This window comes from Hetaerina americana, unplaced genomic scaffold (assembly GCF_022747635.1).
Source record: "Hetaerina americana unplaced genomic scaffold, ioHetAmer1.1.p SCAF_63, whole genome shotgun sequence".
NCBI lineage: Eukaryota > Metazoa > Arthropoda > Insecta > Odonata > Calopterygidae > Hetaerina > Hetaerina americana.
Genome location: NW_027287239.1, coordinates 2,450,274 through 2,471,946, shown reverse-complemented (window position 1 = coordinate 2,471,946; position 21,673 = coordinate 2,450,274).

Below are 21,673 nucleotides of genomic sequence, written 5' to 3'. Positions count from 1 at the left end.
TAGTTTCCAAAAAATATGAATACTATGTTATGAATTTGTTAGATTTGGTTATTTCAAAATTATAAACTCTTCTACGTCAACATTTCAATCGCAACTTCTGGTAGAACCTCATAAAGGCCAATGAGAATGAAGATGACGATACACCTATTCAAATGAGTGGAAACAATTAACAATGTTTTTCATTCTTAAAAAATAAAAATTTAAATATTATTTGATAATAAGTTATTGGTTTTCACAAAGTTTTGTTATAACTTCGGGAAACCAACTGAAAACTTATTTTATTTTGCCTGCAATTTTGTATCCGTATTCTTCATCAATCCTGGACTCAACCGATGATGAGCCAAAAGTGTTTGTTTAATGGAGGATAGTCCATTTAGTAATACCAGGAATTTTCAAAATATATTTATACTATTCATAATATCTTGAACTAATTTCAATTCTTTGCAGCCGACACTCAAGATATTCTTAGATTCTGTCTTACAGAAAACGTTATACTTACTGCGCCAATGAATACCAACCTCTTAATCAAAGTATCTTTGTGCCAAAAAATCATTTCAATCAAATTCAATGTATCTCAAAAATCATTAATAAATTGATAACCCTATGGTTTTCGGTAATTATGTCTATCACCGTTGACTCTATTTCTCGTGAATTCCAGGTAGTCCTGTACTTTAAAAAGGGTATAAAGTTAAAAAAGACAAATTGCAGTAACGCACGATTCAAATATGAAGTACGAAGTTTCATTGAGGGTAAATGTTTAACTCACTGCTTTTAGCGTTTTTGCAAGGAAAACTTTTCGCCCACTCTTTTGCGATTGTCACTAATTGACTGGTAACTGAACATTTTTCCAATATAAATATAAAATAGAATTTAAAACCGTATAGGACTCAACATTATGACACTATATTTTGAGGAAATAGAAAACACTTTGTTCATTTCACCGAACTACGTGTCCGTCCTACGTGTGCATGTATAATTCTGTGCGTCTGATTGTATCGTTTTTATGACACATTTAGGTGCTAATCAGTGTCAGTGCACCCGAACCAACCCTATTGAGACGGTAAACTCTACAAATCATCATTGTAGTTCCTGAAGTATAGGTATAACTATAATAATTAATTAAGTATGGAAGCACAATTTTCTGCAGGAACAACATCACTAAACTCTAGTCAGGGAAAGGCATCAATCGTAGACACTATGAAAGGCATAAATCGATCAAAAGAAAGGTAAGCTTTGAGAGAGAATTTTACTCCCTAAAAAGTTTAATTTATGCTCTAAAGTGACCTCGATCATGCTAATATTATATCGTGTCGCACATTTGTCAAAAGCAGCTCTATTATGCTGATCACGGAATAAAAAAGTCCACTTTGTTTCGATTAAAAAAACGAAAAAAATGGTTTGATGTGTCTCTTTGTGGAAGCGATTCATATCGAAAAGGAAATTAATTTGTTCTTCCCCATAAATTTTATTATTTATGACCTAGGTTTCGACTCACCAAATCGAAACCAGAGTCGTTGGGAAACCTGATGATGACTTTGTAAGTCGAAGCCTATTTTGTGAATAATAAAATATGTGTGGAAGATCAAAGTATTTTCTTTTCCGAAGAACAATACATTTAAAATTAGAAACAATAAAATGGGTGATGAAAAAATTTGGGTCCATAAAACAGTGACGTAACTCAACGAGTGGAAATAAGGACGTGGACTGAGCAAAAAAAAAAGGACGTCCCAACAATTATGTCGCCGCGCGGCTATGTCGCATGAATTATAAAGAAGGCGAGACGGAGGCGCAGGACGGAAGGACAAGACGTCGGTTGGAGAGTTTCTCGGAGGGTGGAGGGTCGGGGGGGGGGGGGGTAGCGGGGGATGGGGAAAGAGAGAGAGAGAGAGGCGGGCGAATACTGGAGGGCGCGCGTCGATTTCCCAGAGGCTCCCACTCTCTATCGATTAGGTTGGGTGTGCGTGAGGGTGGAGGAGAGGGGCGCGGTGGGGTGGGGGAGGGCGGTTTGGGGGAGAGGTGGCGGGTGGGGTGGAAGGAGTGGGACGAGAGATAAGGAGAGAAGGAAGGGAACCCCGGCACCGAAATGTCTCCGAGGGCGGGCCCCACTGCTCTGCGGGTAAACTTCTGCAGGCGGAGCCAGGAGACGCCCCTCGCCCACCCCCTCCCACCCACGCCACACCCCACACCACCACCCCGAGGGCCCCTCCGAGTGTCGGGGCGGACGGGCGTGGGGGAGGGGGGGAGGTGAGGCAGCGGAGGTTTAGTAGGCGAAGACCCCGCGCTTGCGGACGCGTGTGTGAAAAGGGGAATATTTCACTTTCGTCGCCCCCGCATTTCTCACCCCCCAGGTGGAAAAGTGAATGAACCCCCCTCCCCTTCCCCCCGTTGTAGTGCGTCGTCTGGGGATGCGAAGGGAGGACTCCTCTGGCATTTAAAGGCGAAGGGACGGAAGGAAGAGGCGTTTGGAAGGAGAAGGGGCGGCACTTAATTATACACCGGAAGAGAGAGAGGCAAAGGAACCCTCTCCTCTCTCCATCTCCCTAATAAAAGGACCAATCAACGGTTTTATAAAAAGGGTGCGTGGAGAGTCGCGCCGTAAATCTGCCCTTTAGCACCCATTTCCCTCGTTCCTTCCGCCCTTCTCCTTCAGGGCTTTCTCTGCGTCGGGAATGCGTTTTGGGAACGGGAAAATGGAAGGGCGTCGCGGGCGAAGAAGCGGCCTGGAAAGAATAAGATATCAGATAACTTGGATCATTTCATCAAAAGAAGTTGATTCCCGTCTCTTTGAGCAAGCCGGTAGTCTGATTATATTACTAAGTGCGGGTTTATCAAGAATAAGTTAACAGCCTATCAAAGGAATTGCGGTTGAAAGATAAGACAGAACCAAATTTGATAGTATATGGTACCAGTGAAGTGAACGAAAAAAATCTTTCAAAATCATTGAATAGAATAAATGGAAACAATTGAGTTGGACCTCAAACAATTCAATGATAAAAGATACTGAAAGGATAAAAGTTATTCGGTGAAAAGGGATGGCTGCTTAAAATTTATGATGAGATTAGCGTCAGTCAATATGATTCGACGAATGACGCTGACCTTGTATGCAATGTTAATAGCATCAGTTGATTTTATATTCTTTCGATTACCTTTGAGATATTTATTATCGATTACACAGATAACATTAACTATTAAAATTATATATATATATATATATATATATATATATATATATATATATATATATATATATATATATATATATATATATATATATATATGAATATAGATTAAATAACAGACACAGCAACAAATTAGGTGTCCCATTATTTGTCCTCTCTTGAATCACTGTCGAGGCAGTAAAACAGTCTTCCTAGTTAATATAAAACCAAACGCATTAGTCTCATTCCATTCTAAAACAACAATTTATTTAATATCCTAACAAAATTTTTTACTGCCATTAACTCCAATTAACCAAAAATGCTACGCAAAAATGGTTCACCCATAGAATTTCAAAGGAAACTGCTATTATTTTTATCACCTAGTAAGAAACGACGTAATTCCTCGCAAATTACAAAACCAGTCAAGTATCAAAGTCCTGTAAATAGAATCATTGTGTTTCCAACAAGACATAATCACCAGCTTTCTCTTTCTTGAAAAGCAGACACGCAATGGAAGTTAATTAAAGTCAGTCAACGAAAAATATTTTTAATATCATGATCGCGGGGGTCACTATAAGGACAGGTATTTATTTTAATTGTTCAAAACCCTCCGCTCTTTTACCCTAATTGATATATGTGCGTAACACGAATTCGAATTCAGGCAGGTTTTTCAACCCATCTGCTCTGGTAGAGAATTTGAAATAGGATACCCTAAAGTTAAAGTACTCAAGGAAACGGGTCTCACTGGAAGGCACGCACCGAATTTTTCTCTTAAATTTGAATGCTTCCTTAATTACATGTAAATCGTGACGTGTATTTGCAATTATAAGGGCTTTTAAGTACCTAGAGCCCTAAAATCAACGCATAATATTTAATTTTATTTACGAGATATTTTCAGGGGAGCATCCATTTTAAAAATATGATTTGAGCTGAATTCTTTGATTTAGAAACTATCTATTTATTCTGCTTTAAATGCAATGCCTCCAAGACTTTACCAAATTTCAATTAGCAAACGAAAGCTCAGTAAATTCAGTCGCTAATTGAATTGTCAATCAAGTGTCATGTGCTAATGGTCTTCAGTACTTGTTCACCTCAAAAAATATGAAAATAAATAAGTAACTCCAGATCATTGTAGTTATTATGAATCTAAAAATATATCTTATTTCGAAGATGTAGAGGAACGCGATAACCTGTGCTTGCTCCCATGCTCATCGAAAAGAAGAGCATACAGTAAGATCAACAAAATTATGATTGCTTATTAAATACTGCCATTTATCAAAAACTAAATTACTAGTTCTTACCATTACTCATACTTGACTGGAGATTCAGGATAATGTGAACTGGAATAGAGTGCGTGAACGTCATGCACCCGAAAAGGCATTGAAATGAAGAGCATGTCTAGGAAAATAATAAACGCCCTACATGGAGGTGAGGCGGTGATTAGATACACTGAAAGCAAGGAGCTAAAATCAAGGAAGGAGTAAGTCAGGGTTACTCATAACCACCATTTATATTTGATGAGTGCATTCAGGAGGCGATGACAGAGACCAAGGAAACAGTAAGGCGTGGGTAACACTGAGATAGCATGTGTTTGATGTTAATCCTGTTCGTCCTAGTTACTCTTGCAGAAAAGAAGAAAATTGACCAGACAAGGATGCCTACGGATTTTGAGATGAAAAAAACGAATTCAAGGTGAGCAAGATTAAAACAAATTTAATGATCTATAAGTATAAGTATTATTAAATCTAATTAAGAATAGAGAATTGAAAAGGACCAAGTAGCGAAGTTTTGCTATTTAGGCAGCATGATCACTGTTGACGATAGAAGTAAGAGTCACATTTTAAGCGGAATAGTAATGACACGAAAATAGAGTTTTATAATAAGAAGCAATTTCTAACGTTAAACAGAGGGATTGTGGGATACCCTGGGATTGTGGAAGTAGTTGTTTAAGGGAGATGCATGGAGCCTACTATGCCATTGATTCATGTGTGGGAGAATAGGCGAAACAGAAAAAGAACTGGTGGCGATGAACATGTGTTCTACAAAAGAGTTCTGAACTTCAAATTTTATGGATAGACAGAGTAGTCGGTGAATAAGTGCATCGCAGAAAGAGCGAAGAGAGAAGCCTATGGAGAATATTTATGGAAAGAAGAGAGTAATTGATTGGACATCTACTGAGGAACGATAACATAATTAAGGTCATAACAGAAGAAAAAATGCTGGGGAAGAATTACAGACGAAGGCCTCGAAAGATGTACGATGAGTAGTTGGTAATGGATAATGTTGGCACAAGGAGCTATTGGGTAATGAAGAGATTAATAGAGAAGAGAATAGTTTGGAGAGGTGCCATAAACCATTCCCCCTATTATCTGTCATTTGAAGCATGATTTATTTAAATATGGTTCATTATTTATTTGAGTTGATCGGAAAATTTTCAGTTTTTTTATTATAAACTATGCCTACAATATGAATATCCATGGCAATATGCTTACCTCTGACGACTTTCATACCAGCGCTGAAATCCTGGAGTATAATTATGCAAGTACTAGATGCCTTCACTGTCACATCACAGATTCTACCAGATGGTAGTGAAAATATATTATATGTACATACATATACATTTATATATATTTATAACTATATATATACACACAAAACAAAAAAATTCTTGTTCGACCAAAATTAATGCTTGATTCGGTTCTTCTTACTTTCTGCCAGCTATTTCTGCTTTCCCATTTTCTCTCCTCTTCTCTTCATTCCTCTATGAAGGATACTTTGTTGAGACTGCAATCCATTGGTGCACTGCAGACAGTTGACGTGCGCATCAAAATAAAAAGACACCAATTAATAAATTAGATAAACAATTCAGTCTACATCACGGCAAGTTATCCAGAACAGTAGCTACAAAAAATGAGAGTGCCTACAGTATATGCCTGCTTCTCCATTACAAAATATGTCACATAAGACTAATATAGAAATGCTTCTCTGAAGCAATTAAATTGAATTACATTTCTAAAATTAACTCAAAATTTGAAAATGTAATACCGTAATATTACTCAGTTTTTCAATTGTAGGAAAAGGCATGTCACCTTAAAGATATTTATTTATGCATCAAAGTAAACCTTTTTAGAGTTAACACTTGTGATGATACGATATTATACATGCAGATGAAGAGTCATCCTTGATGATTATACAAAAAGAAGATATAGGTGTAGAAGCGGTTGGCTTTCTTTGCCAAGTAAGAGGTAAAATCGCCACGTGCGGACACGAAGTTCCTCTAAGCGCATCATTTTGCCAAAAGAGTCCCAAAGCTACACTCGATTCAAAGAGGGAATTCGACAAAGTCCTCTGCCCCTTCATCGCAGTTCTCCCTCCAATAGGTTTCTTTTATCGATTCGATGCTCTGTGAACACCGTGGAAGGAACTCTGTTCTCGGGGGGAAAATAGTAAAACAACTGTAAAATGACGAGTTTTAAAAATACATATTACATCAATGAGATCAGCGTAAAAAGTTTGGCATTCAGCAATTTCACTAAAACCCGACAGATGTAAAACTAGAGAGTTGTGAATGAAGTGATAGGAATTCTGCCATTTGCGGTCGCCATCTGAAGAAATAAATCGTATGCAATGGCTATTTTGAATGCTTCATATTTACAACGGTATTATTAAAAATGAATCTACTTCTATTGACACGAGATGTTGTAGGCAGTTCAGTTTTAAAGGTTTTATTTGCCAAAACAATATATAGGACATTATATACGATTTTTTTTCACATAACACGCCTGGCCATTCCCGTTATAGGCCGTAGCCTCTTCGGGTAAGAGAAGGACAATTTTATTGAGTTAAAAGGATGCGGTCGCATTAAAGGAAAGTAAAACCATACTTTTGATGGAGTATTGTGTCATTCCGTGGGTGGCTTGTGGCCTGGCATTCACCCGAGGGAGTGAGGAAAACCCGGGAAAAAACTTACTCAGGCTAATATTGTATGCAAGGGCAAATGATAGGTAGCAAGTAATGACCTACCAGGTGTGTTCCAAAATTAATGCAATTAAATTTCCCGCGCCACTCATATTGGTCAAAGTGGCATCAAATTACTTAAAGTAGGTTGGTTAGGCAATAAGCTTTGCCGCAAAATCGGTCTCAGTGCTCTCTAAGCTGTGGAAGCGGCAGGACGACGCCAGTTATTGTAAACCTCAGCGCGCCGACCGTGTTACGAAAAAAATGGAATCGACGATCGAGCAACAATAAGCGATTACCAAGTTTTGTGCTTAACTGAAAAAAATCTCTTGAGGAGACTAACAAAATGATTCGTGAGGCTTACGGGGACTCTGTCTTACTCACTAGTTTTGAGGTGGTAAAAGGCCTTTAAGGAGGGCCGTGAAGAGGTTCACGGCGAACAACGCTCTCTGGGCGGCCGTCAACCAGCAAAAGCGACAACAGTGTGGCTCGTGTTCGACAACGGTTGGGCTCTGACCGTCAATAGAGTACCAAGATGGTTGCTAAAGAACTAAACTTGTCATCTGCTGTTATGTTTCACATTGTTACTGAAGATTTAGCGATGAAGAAAATGTGCGCCAAGCTCGTGCCCAAGGTGCTTGCCACATCGCGCTACGAGTCCGCGAGTTCCTGGCCAAACACCAGGAGCCAACACTACCACGCACCACCTCTTGACGTCGCCCCAGCAGACCTCATTTTGTTCCCTCGGATTAAGGCAGCTCTGAAAGGAACCCTTTTTTTCGTCCATAGAAGAGATCCAATCAGCCGTGACGAAGACCTTGCGCAAGGTCCCCGAAGTCGCCTTTCGGGGTGCGTACCGGTCATGGCAGAGTCGCTGGAAATCATTTGTAGTGATTCAAGAATAGTACTTTGAAGAACGTAAAGTGTTTGTAAATAAATCTGTTCAATAACTTACTTAAAAAAATAACTTAATTACTTTGGAACGTACTCTGTAAGAATTAATTCGTAACAGATGGAGGAAAAAAGGAAAATGATTATTCCAATTATCAATATTACTATTTCGTTGACCAAGGTAGTACAACGTAAAGTAAACTAACCGCGCTGAAAATATATTAGTGGCTAACGCAAAACAGACTTTTCAAGTACGTTGGTCCGCCACGTAAATATGACGTAAGCCCCGAAAAGATACGGCAAACATGCAAAGTTGTATATCAAATTGGATAATCTCTATAAATGAAGCTGAGGCACGCATGCAAGGAAAGTAGACTTTCTATTCCAACCCTGCATGCTTTCAAATAAGTGGCTAAAAATAATAACAGATCCACATTGTTTCTTTCGGTGACCTATGAACATTTATAAAAAGGAGAAGCTAGTTTCTCTAGGACTTCATTCTAGAGAGAAAAAATATCGATCAAGGTAATGGTCCATATTCTATTCAAAATTTAAATTTAAAAAAATACCATATATATATATATATAATATATACATATATATATATATACATATACCTGTATGTGCATAAAATTAAATATAAATCCCTTCCCTTGAGCTACAACCTTAATATAGTGGAAGTACTTGGGTGCACAGATGACCCCTAAAGCTATTCTGATTGGAACAATGACTTCTGCTCCAAGTGGGGTCACCCATATCAAACAGATCGTATAGTACAAGCCAGACGATTTGTGGTCTACGCGGCTGCAATTTCTGTAATATCCCATTAACCTATGATGGGCAGTAACGAGAAAGTGAGTCCTGGCAACTACTGGACTCGGCCCAATCGGCCAAGGGTCGTGCACGGCAGCGGGAGAGGCAAGCCTTTCCAAGTGGTCACCATCTAACGATAGGATTGCGAAGGAAAACTGACAGCTACAATAGAGAGGGCTGAAAAAGTTGAAATAAGGACGTGGAAAGCTAGGCCGTTGCTAAGAATAAGAAAATTAACCAATACAAATTGAAAGATGAAAAGAGGGAGTGAAGAAGTTTTAGTGCTGAGTGAGGTGAGGCATAGAATTTAGCATAGGGTATATGATCAGTTAGATGACTTAATCGCGAATTATCATGTGGAAGATATTTGATGTTGATTGGGGATTGGAAAACTAGAGATATTAGTATGGTATGGGTACTACGTTTTAGAAACAAGAAATGACCGCATGTAGATAGAAATTCGGCTCTGCAGTCGACAGGTGTCAATCATTACGAACACTCGTTTTAGATATTACAAAGGCCGTAGGTACGCATGATATATGCCCACGCATTCAAGATGATGTTATTTAGACTAAACCATGATTAAGCACAAATTTAGGAAAAACGTGACCAATTCGAACAGTTTCAGTTTTCAGCTAACTTAAATGTTATCAATTTCGTTTTCATTTTAATTCGGAGACCCCGGTTTATTCGATCTAAAATTGACCTAAAATTGTGCGCATTTCCTCAGAAAATTATCGTTTGTATTTGTCATCGTATCCTGAATCATAAATTAATTGATTATATAAAGCACAGCTGACTGGTTCTGTAAATATAACAGAGATGACGTCCAATCGGGTCGGAATAAAACACTGATGGAAACCGCAGAGTGAACGAGGAAAATTTGGGGTTTAATGAGGTATCGGAAGTTAGAAAGGAAAGCAACTAAGTCGCTAACGAATGTAATTTCCAAGCAGGAGTGGAAGCGGGAAAATTGCCGGGAGAAAAACGGAAACGTTGGGTTCATTAGCTAATTAAATTTGCACTCTTTGCACATGAAAGGGTATAGAATTAAGAATCTTGTTCAGCATTTTTGATATATTTTTCAAAATTATTACATTAATATTTTGTATAATTTTAAGAATATTTTTTATCTCTCAAATGAGAAACATTACAAATTACATTTTTTGAAAAAAAACTCTTCTAAATCACAAAATTCTGCCCTTAACAGCCTTGAAAACGTTTTCATTCCCTGATGATAATTTTGGTATGCAAATTAATGGGAATAAATTTGGGGTAAAAAATACATTGTTTTGTATTAATGAAATAGGACGCCAAAGATAAAAACGAATAGATATGTTAAATGGCCAAACATTGACTGCTGACAGTGAAATATTTTCACTTTTGATTTCTATTTATCGACATTGAAAATGGAAAATTAAACCTATAGGATAGTGTATATATATCCTATAATTTTTATCTAATTACATTTATATATACTTATTCCTATAATATTTATTTATTACATTTATATATACCTTGCATATACTACGATATTTATCATTTTAACTCTATCTTAGTCTATACATGGTATGGTTATTCAATTTTTACATTAATATCTTTGTTTTTTTTACCAGTGCCATTTTACTTCGGTTTAGGGGGCAAGTGCACGAAAAGTTGTCCTCGGAGCTTTTCCTAAATCCTTGGCGGCTGCAAATGCATCCACCCAGGCAGGGTGGCGATGGTGGATCCTCTCGCTAAGAAGCCTCACCCAGTGGGAGCCCGAGCACGGTGGAGCCGGAGGAAAGGCTCTCGTTATCACTTGAAATCCTTACACTGACAATTCACCACACAAAAAGACAAATATAGCATCGCACCTTTAAAAAAGTGGATTGGATTGTTAAGAGTAAGCTAAGAGCTGGAAGTTCAAAAAGTTAATACAACAGATAACTATAAGGAGATCCAGGGAAGAAATCTAGATATGTTGGGCCAGTAAGATGTGAGATGGAATGGCACCAGAGATCATTGAGCCCTAGCTAAAAAGTAATAGCTGAAAGGGAAGGAGATCCAGGAGGGATAGTGGTTGTATTAAATTGAAGTTAGGAAGAAGAGCAACTGCCAGACTTTTACAAGCACACACACACACATATATGTATAAATATATATATATATATATATATATTTTTTTTTTTAAGGTAATCTACCCGTTAAAGTAGGTTTTTGGATGGACACAACTACCAAACAAATATTTTATTACTCCTAACAAAACACAAAATCCATCATCCTACTCAATATCAGGTCCCTCTTCATCTCTGAGTACTTTCTTCCTCCCTTCATCCCGTCCAACATCCCTATCCTGTTCCTTCCCTTTCCTCGTTTGCCTAACATTCTCCCCTCAATTACAGTCTTCAACATCCCACTGCCGGTCAATACCCCCTTCATCCACTTTTCCTGCCTCCATAGGATTGCTCCCAACAAACCCCTCTCTTCGCCCACCATACCAAGTACTTCCTCGTTTGTTTTCTTCTCTGTCCATTTCATCTTCTCCATTCTTCTCCACACCCACATTTCAAAAGCCTCCAATCTACGTCTATCCTCCTGCTTCAATGACCACGTTTCCGCACCGTACATAGCTACGCTCCATATCAAAGTTTTTACGAGTCTTTTCTTAACATCCTTACTCAAAGCCCCTGTCATCAACTCCCTCCTCCTTGTGAAAGCCTCTTTGCCAAGCGCAATTCTTCTCCTTACGTCCCTACTACTTTGACCGGGTTGGTCCAAAACACTACCGAGATACGTAAACTGTTCTACCTGCTCTAGTTTTTGCCCTCCTATTTTAATGTTAAGCTTGGCCTTTTTCTTTCTAGAAAATCGCAAAACCTTTGTTTTATTAATATTGATTCTCATCCCATACCTGTCGCACTGAATTTCCAATTCACTCAGCAATGCTTGCAGCCCCTTAGCTGATTGACAAACTAAAGCTTGGTCATCAGCAAACCTAACTGATTTTACGAATATATGTACTGTATATGTATATATTCAAAATAGAACGCTCTTCAGCAACGCACAAATATATAAAAACACAATAAAATGTATATATATATATATATATATATATATATATATATATATATATATATATATATATATATATATATGCATTTAAGGAAGTTTTTGGCCTTCTCTTAAGCCTTAGACCAGTCTGACCTGAAGTAGGCCTAAGAGAAGCCCGGAAGATCAAACTTTCTAAAATGTGTCCTTTTACCTGCTATCTATTTTTGTGTTCTATTGTGCCGTCGAAATGTTTTATATGTATATATATGTATAAATATGTATATATATATATATATATTTATGTATGTTCTTTTCCTGTATGATGTTGTATGAATTCTAACCACTGACCTTTCCTCTTGTGTATTGTCTATTTCTCCTTTGGTGGGTGAAACAGCCCCCTGACGCCATCTCTTGGCTAAAGAATCGGGGCGCTTGGCGACATATAAGACCCACGGATCTCAGGGTAAATTACATTTCCTCGATAGCTCAAGTGGTTAAGAGCATCCGCCCGGCAAGTGGAAAGATCCGGTGTTCGAGTCCCGGTTGAGGAAATATTTTTACTCTTGTGATCCGTTCGATTCCGCCTTCCCCACCTCTATTGTGTTCGTCCTATATACGTGTTCCTATCCCTTTTCCTTATATATGTTTCTGTATATATGAGTATATATAATATATATATATATATATATATATATATATATATATATATATATATGATATCGTCAATTAACCCGGAAGTGCTGAATAAAAAAACTCGGACTCAACAAATAATATAGCTACACATAAAAAGAACACTCAAACGTTATTTCTTAATAATTTTGACGGAAATTAGTTCCGTCTTTCTCGGAAGAAACAATACTACTAATAATACACACACACACACATATATATATATATATATATATATATATATATATATATATATATATATATATATTAGTTATTTATTATAGCTAATCTATCGGTTAAGGTAAATTTCGGATGGACATAAACTACTTAATAATTATCTTTTCCCTCCAAACAGACCAAAAGTCAACAGCTTACATCAACAAAGCCCTTCTTCATCTCTGTATACTTCCTTCTTTCCTTCAACCCGCCCAACATCCCTTTCCTAATTCTGCTCCTTCCTCGCTTACCCCTTACAGTCTCCCCTCATAACATAATCTTTAACATCCCATTACCAATCAATATGCTTTGTATTCTTATTTTCCTGTCTCCTTATAATTTCTCCCAACACTCCCCCTCCCCACTAGCACTTTCACATTTGTTTTCCTTTCTGTCCACTTCACCTTCTCCATATTCTTCACTTCTTCTTCCTGATATTAATTCCGAAGATTCTTTGCCTAACCCAATTCTTCTTCTTATGTCCACACTGCTTTTAATATTTAGGGGCAAAACACTTCCGCGATAAGTAACCTGTTTTACCTACTCTAGTTTTAACGCTCCAATTTTAACATTTAAATTAGCCTTTTTTCTGGTAAATCGTATGACTTTTGTTTTATTTAAATTTATAATCATCCAACACCTATTGAAATGAATTTCCAATATAATCATAATTTCTTTTAATTCCTTGGCTTGCTGACAAAAAGCCTCTTTGCTTAGCGCCATACTTCTCCTTACGTCCCTACTACTTTGACCGTGTTGATCCAAAACACTTCCGAGATACGTAAACTGTTCTACCTGCTCTAGTTTTTGCCCTCCTATTTTAATGTTAAGCTTAGCCTTTTTCTTTCTAGAAAATCGCATAACCTTTGTGTTATTAATATTGATTCTCATCCCAGACCTGCTGCACTGAATTTCCAATTCACTCAGCAATACTTGCAACCCCTTAGCTGATTGACAAACTAAAGCTTGGTCATCAGCAAACCTAACTGATTTTACGAATTCCCCGCCCACTTTTATTCCTACCTCCAGTTCTTCCCATGCCTCTTTAATCATTTCCTCTGCATACAGGTTGAACAGCAACGGTGATAATGGGTAACCCTGCCTTACACCCCTTCCTAACACTGCCCATCCGGACTCCCCGTTTCCCACCCGCACCTGAGCAGTCTGAGACATGTACAGGTTGCGGATTAGCCTCCTTTTCCTCCAATCTATTCCTATTTTATGCCATATCCTCATTACTCACTCTCAATTCACTCTATCAAAAGACTTCTGAATCTATGGAACAGGCAATTATGTCTTGATCGTATTCTATGTTTCTCTCGATTGGTGATCTCATTACTGCAATGGCATTATGCGCCTCTTCTCTTCTTGATACCAAAGCTCATCATCCCCTGAGTAATAATTTTCCTTGCTCTCCATCTTCATCCTCTTATCAATGATCCGGAGAGCAAATATACGTTGGACAGTACTGGTGATAATTAGCAATCCTGCTTTATTCCTCTTCCGAACACCGCCAATCCGGACTCACAGGCTAGCAGGTAAGTACGTCCTCAGTGTGGTCTATGATCTTCTCGATCAGTGTCCTCATTACTGCAATGGCATCACCCATGCTTCTCGACCTTCCTGCACGCAAACTGATCGTTCCCTTAGTAATCATTGCCCTGCTCTCCATCCTATTGTTAATAATTCTAAGAACCAATTTAGCTGAGTGCGAAATGAAACTACGATTACTACTACGAGTACACACTTATACTAGATGTATTTTTTGTATTTCTCACATGATTTAGCCTTTATATTCTATCAAATGTTTCCCTGCGGGAACACGCGATTATGTCCTCTAACTGATCGTATATCCTTTCGACTTCTTCCTCCTTATGAGTGCTCGGTGGCATTATACCTGAACAATGTTCCTCGGTTCTGCTTTTATCTCTAATAGTAATATTCCAATCGCTGTTTGCTCAATCGTTGTTGACTACGCTTTTTCCTAATTTTTTATTCAATATTATGGCAACTCCTCGTTGGCTCTCTTCCCCTCCGCTTTGTATTACTTTATAACTACAACTGCAGCATTCCGCGCTATTCTTCCATCTAACCTTGCATAGACCTGAATAATCTTTATTTTTTTCTTTCCATCTTTCACTCTGTATTCTCTAATTTTCCCTGCAATAATTAACATTTTCCTAACATTCCAAGTTCCAAGTTTGCCAGATTCGGTCTTCTTCTGCATCTTTTGTGCTGCTGCTTTAGCTTTTGCTTTGCAAGGATTTCGTGAGATGACGACCTCGGGAGACTTGTACCGCGCCCGGAAGTTTAGACTTTTGCGATCTAGAATGTGGCTTTTTCGTTATCAGAAGAGTACTTAATAACTTGGAGGTATACTAGCAAATAAGTGGTATGGGTGCAAGGGAGGAGGCAAAATGCGATGAAGTGAGATGGAGCGAAATTTAATTGGGCAATTATAAAGAGGTAATGGTCTAATTAACGAGTCGACAGATATTTCAGCTAATGGAAACAACGTTGTTCAATGAAAATTAATGAGTCTTGGTGGATTTAATGACTTGACTTTTATAACTAAATTATTGATGATTGCTTAGTTTTAGATGTGCGTCAACGAATTGGGAGGGAACGTGGGGAGCAGATACAAAAAAACAATTCACCAGACTTTGCATTGCCAATCTGCTTTCATTCTTATCATGTGGCAACTATACTCTAATAAACCTCTTGTACTAAATACAATTAAGCCAGGGTCTCACGTCTTACCAAGGGGAAACTTTCTAACCTCTTTTCATCCGCTTCAACAGCCACAGATCATTTTCCTCGCAGCCTCAGCTCACATAACTTGCCCCGACCCGGATACTCACAGCCGTTATAATATATTCCGTTTCATAAAAATCTCGAAATATGTGAGAAATCCTGAGCACATGGCGGCGTTTCATTGAAGTTAATTTCCACTCAATGGAAAAAATTCAAATTTTAAATTAGATTTTTATAGAAAGGTTGAAGCATTTTCTGGGTTGCGGACAAATGTTTTTCATTCAATTTAATTGCCAAATCTACAAAAATTAAGAGTTTTGAATCTACCACCCCCGAAGTATTCACTACGTTCTTTCAATCAGTATCATTAATGTGGTAACTCACCTCCCAGTGAATTGTTCGCAATATTCAAGCACAGCAAGTACTATAAATATCTCAGTCATGAAACCCAAAGGTTAGTTTGATAGTTAACGATAGAGCTCTCTTCGTGCTAAGCTCAACATAGTATTAAAAATTCACACATCTGGGTAGAAGAGCCTGTTCCTTTCCCCGTACCATGCATGGATTTTCATGAAAACCCGGCGACCAAAAATCATAAAGCTTGTGGGGAGTTGAGGGTTCAAGCCCAGAGGGATCAACCGAAATTCAATCAGGGCCCTCTGGTCAGTACCCTAGGGTTCAACTCGAAAGTGATTCTACACCTCCGACGGATATTAATACATACATGCAATGTTCGTTCCTAAAAATGCTCTTCTTCGTACACGAAAGTATCCTAATAATAAAGGAAAATGGGTCTCCACTACACTCGGGTTTATATATGGTCGTGATATGCACAGGAATCAATTGAGTAATGATTCTTCATACTTATTAATTCTAAATACAGGGTCCGTACAATGAGTATCGTGACTGGTGCACTGTAGCCTAAACGGAGCAGTGGATGGGGGTCCAACCGGTCGGCTCGGTAGAGGGGTCCCCCACCACTCAGGCGCATTTTAGTCACCTCGGTGCATGCGTTGAGACGGGAGTTGGATCTTTCTGACGTGTGATTGTTTGTGGTTTCTTCGCGCCAGCATGGAGCGCATCGTCGAGCAACGCTACGCTGTGAAGTTTTGCGTTAAACTCGGAAAATTCGCGTCGGAAACCCATTAACTCATTGAACAGGCTTATGGGGATGATGCCTTAAGCCGCACTAGAGTTTTTGAGTGGCACAATATGTTTAAGGAAGGCTGGGAGCTCGTCGAAGACGAGCACCGCGTCGGACGCCCGACGACCGCTAGAACCGATGCTAAGGTGGCTAGAGTGAAACGTTTTTTGAACTCTGACAGGCGTTTAACCATCGCCCTTATCAGTGAGGAGACCGGCCCTTCAGTCGGAACTGTCTACACCATTGCAACAGAGGATCTTGTGATGTGGAGAGTTTGCGCGAAGCTGGTGCCGAAAGTCTTGAGCGAGGAACAAAATCTGTCGCGGGTGGAAATTTCGCAAGAAATTTTGGACTGCGTCCAGTAAGATTAAGATTTTCTCGACAGCGTTATTACCTCAAAGGATAGCTCAAAAGGAGCTCAAAAGATATCGGTTCGACTCCATCGAGGCGACGACAAAGGCTTTCAACAGTATTCCGGAAACCGACTTCCAGCGGGCTTTTGACGAGTGGCAGTCGCGTCGAACTAAGTGTATCGATGCAGGAGGAATGTATTTTGAAGATTATCAAGTAATTGTAATGTTAACTGCAATGCATTTTGATTTATGGAACCAGTCTCGATACTTATTGTACCGACCCTGTTTTCTTCATTACTAAAGATCTCGTAATTATTTTGGTGGAATCAAGGGCAAGAGCCCACAAGCGGCGACGTCTCATCTAAATCGCGATTCAATTACGTCTTATCCTTTGCATCGCTTACGCGAAAATCGATTTGCCTCGAGCCTATGGGATTCAGTTCGCCATATATAAGTGCAGTGTGCTAACCACCTTAGCGGATTGGAGTGTTCTGACGTAGGTGCCGAGCATTCTGCCCCGAACACAAGAGAGACCAAATCAGTCCAAGTCAACAGCCGGGCGTCAGAGATGAAACCGCCTGATGGAGTGGAAAGATGAGACGCAGAATGACTTAGAAAATGAAAATAAAAAGGCGTGAGATCTGGCAGGGGTGGGAAGAAATAGATTTATGCGGGAGTGAGCTTCACTGATACGCCTTTTGGCTCCTGGGGGATGAGATTTATCTTGGGACCATAAAAAAGGAGAATATAGAAAGGAACCGCGATAAAATAAATAAGGAATCAGCAAACTTGATTCATCTGCTACGAGAAACTGATAGCCTCCAATTCCCGCATGTCATCATACCGTCGATGCTCACGTCTGAATTATCTTGAAAAGATGTAAATTCCTACGGATATCTTTGTCTGGAAGCGCGTATTTTCACTTCAGAGTAAACTCCGTCTTGAGTAATCGGCTTTTCGCGTATGTTTTTTAAATTTGACGATTCATATGGTGGTTAAAGCTGTGTTTAACAATTTCTTTAAACGAAATTTTTAAATCAAACCTGTTCATTATAGAGGGATCATATTTTTTTGTTCGAAGAACATAAGTATTGCATGAAAAGCATCACGAAATTTTCGGAAAAATAGATTTATTTCAGATATTGCTGCAATGCCTCAAAATTCTTCGGAGTACATCCCTTGAGCGTCGACACCCTTTTGCCAGCGCCTTTTCCATGACTCTAAGGGTCTCTGGAAGGCGGATTCTGGAAGGTCCTTAAGGGTACGCGTGCAAGCTTTTTTGAAGAAAATTTGGGTCCCATGGTGGTGTCCTTTGAGGGAAAACTTCACTTTTGGAAATTGGAAATAGTCTGCTGGTGCCAATTAGGGACTGTAAGGGGGTTAGGGAATCGTGGCGATGCCATTTTTCTTTTTTTTTACCACTTTTTGTCGTCCGTAAAGACCTTCGGGACGAATTTAGAGCATCACCAAATTTTTAGTGATAATAGTGTGTACTGTCATCTTATCATGCTAATACGATCTGTAACCATGGGTACTCTTAACCAACGTGAGCACTTTTTGCACAAATTGAATTTTGTCGTCGGTTCTTGACGTCCCCGGCCAACCACCGCGGGGCTCGTCCTCCACACCCTCTCGGCCATCTTTGAAGAGCTTGCCCCACTCAAAATCTGCTTGTGACAGACTGTCATCCTTGAACACTTGGCAAATCATGCCCAACGTCTCCGTACCCGATTCTCTCAGTCCAAGACAAAATGTGATGGTCTATCGCTCTTAAATCGTTCGCGGCACTTTGTGCTTGCACCGAGTCACTCGACAGCGGTCCACTAAAACACGATCCAACCTAAACGAACGCTTGCAGATGATTGGAGCTTAGATCGTATTGAAGGTCAGATCCCCCACCACTGCGGCGTCAGTCGCGTCACCAAATAATTGTTCCCTCTACTTTGTGTCCAATCATTGTGTATTAAGGGAAAAAATAATTTTATTTTATACATGTATCACAGCTCAATGTACGACTTGGACATTATATTTAGCTCGCATATAGAAAATTAACCCACATTTATCATCTGAAACCGTAAAAAGTTGGCCTTAAAAGGTGGTGTAAAAAATTTTGAAGCATTTATGAAAGCTTTTGGAGCTATTGTCAATTATTTTCTTTTAAAAATTGCCTGCAGACCCTAGGTATACAAAATGTATTACGTTTATTACAAACGTCATTAAATTTCCATCAAATTATTCTCAACACTGGCGTTCAATACTAAACAAACCAGATTAATGTGGAATTTGGGCGAGGAGAATGAACAAGTGAGTTTTCGTCGAAGAACAGCAGTTTGCCTCCAATTATCACTCAAAAGTTAAAAATTGTGCCTATGAGTGCATTCCAGCAGCGTAACTAGAAAATTTAATGAACTTACATTCACTTCTGAAGTGAAATACCGATATTAGCACGTCCACGTCAGCAGATACATTCGCAGAAAAAACTTTGCATAAACAATTGGGTGAGAGAAACTTTAAAATTAGAATGGATAAAAAAATAAATCCAACGCAATGCATTGAAATAAGAACATGGTTTTCGGGCTTAGAGGATAGGATTCCAGCACAGATCGTAATGAGGGGAGGAAGGAAGGAACGAGGTACACTGCGCCCCGTGGAAACGCCTGTCTCACTTACGAAGGAAACACGTTTGGCTAGCTGGATGGATGAGGAAGCCTCGAAATAAGGATCGCCCCTCATTAGCTATGGCAATTTCGAGTGCTCTTTCGCAGGAGAGCATCAAACCTGGACGAGGAGACGGCGTGAGAGGGGAAATGGGCTCCTTTCCATTCATTCTTTTCTGGATTTCACTTCCACTTAAAGTTGAAGGAAGGCTTTTCTAAATTTCTTTAAGCAGACCATTTCCACAATGAAGTTTGTATGCATAGCCAAGGGAACTACTTCTAAGCCTGACAAACAGCCCTTAAAAACCCTATGTCAATTTGTTTCATAATAATAAGGAATTTAAGCATAAGGCTGATTATACCTTAGAAATTATAATTGGCTAATTTCTGACGAGCGTAGTGTAATATTGCGTGTTATAGTTATATCTTTTAGCAGAGTCCTAGGTTAAAGTGTTCACACACTCATAAAACAAAGAACTCTCATGGGAAAAATCGTATTAGAGTTCCAAATATTTGGCGTTTTCCGGATTCAATTTTTACTCCTAGGTAACTCAAAATAAACTGCCTTAAGCAGGTACTGCACACATTTCGAAAGCCAGCGGAGGGCTACAACTGAGCATTGGAGCCAAATTCTTAATTTCTAGATGAGATGCGGATGACCGCTTGCAGACCAATCAGAAGGAAGCAAAATACTTGACTGCCAAGCTCACGTGATTGCACGGACATTATTGCAATAGATAATTAGAATAAATTAGAAGTCAGAAATGCGAGGGTGGGCTGAAAACTAATGCACACATCCTTGTAGACCACAAACAAAATAACCTTCAGAAGCACTCCTGGTGGCATGTGAAAGTAACATCCCCCCTCAACCCGCATGCGCAGATTTGAGGTCTTTAAATGGATTCAGTGTATTTTGAGAAGCGGAAGTATGGAGACGTGTTCTAGTGCTATGTGAACGCGAGTTAAACGGCGTGCTGTTATCGAATTTTCAACTGCTAAAAAAATGAATTCTACTGAGATTCATCGTCGTTTTTAGGCTTTTTATGGTGACGATTCTGCTGGCTGAAAAGTCTACTGGTAAATCGATTGGTAGTGAAATTTCGTGGCTGCGAGCATGGAAAAGTCATAATTGTTGATGAAACACGCAGCGGACGTCCGATCACTGCCACAGACGATGAACATCGCAAACTCGTCGAAGATTTGTTGAAAAAGACCGGTGAATCACTTAAAAGCGTATCGCAAACCATACTGGTCGATATTGCCGCGTTAAAGGTAGCCTGGGGCAAATAATCTTGTGAAATGACAACGCTCGTCCACACACCTCGCGCGCGACTGAGGTAGCTCTACAAAGCCTGAAATTCGAACCGATTACACTCCCTCCTTATTCCCCCGATCCTGCACCTGAAGATATTTGTTTATTTCCTCAACTCCGGGGGCACCCTAATGGTAATCATTACACCTCGAAAGATGAGGTGAAGGCAGCGGTCAAGACCTGGAGTCGAGAAAAGTCGGAAGAGAATTTCAGTGACGGAATGAAAAAAACTGTTACACGTCGGGAAAAAAGTGTTAGCCTTAATGGTGGCCATGTTGAAAAATAAATATATGAGTTGTAAACTCAAAAATTGTACTTAAATTTACTTTTTTCTAAATCTTTCTATTTGTTTTTATTTGTGGTCTACAAGTATGTGTACCATACTTTTCAGTCTACCCTCGTAACTTCAAATTATGACAAACATACCTCTTACTTCTCCCCTTCTCCAGTGCTGGTCCACCATTCCATGGAACGTCTAATTGACAAGTGAAGCGTCTCTCTCGCCTATTTATAAAAAAAGTAATTCGCGAATATATAATGAAAAAGGTGGGTTTCTTAATTTTTTCCAGTAATTAATACCAATTAATACCAGTTTCTTAATTTTTTCTTGATGCAGTAAATGTGCTCTACAATTTTGGTGGGTGAATCCCACCCCCAGCTGCAAAACGAAATGCTCTCCGCAAGTTGAGACGGACGTGAAGGCGGTCTTTTGAGGA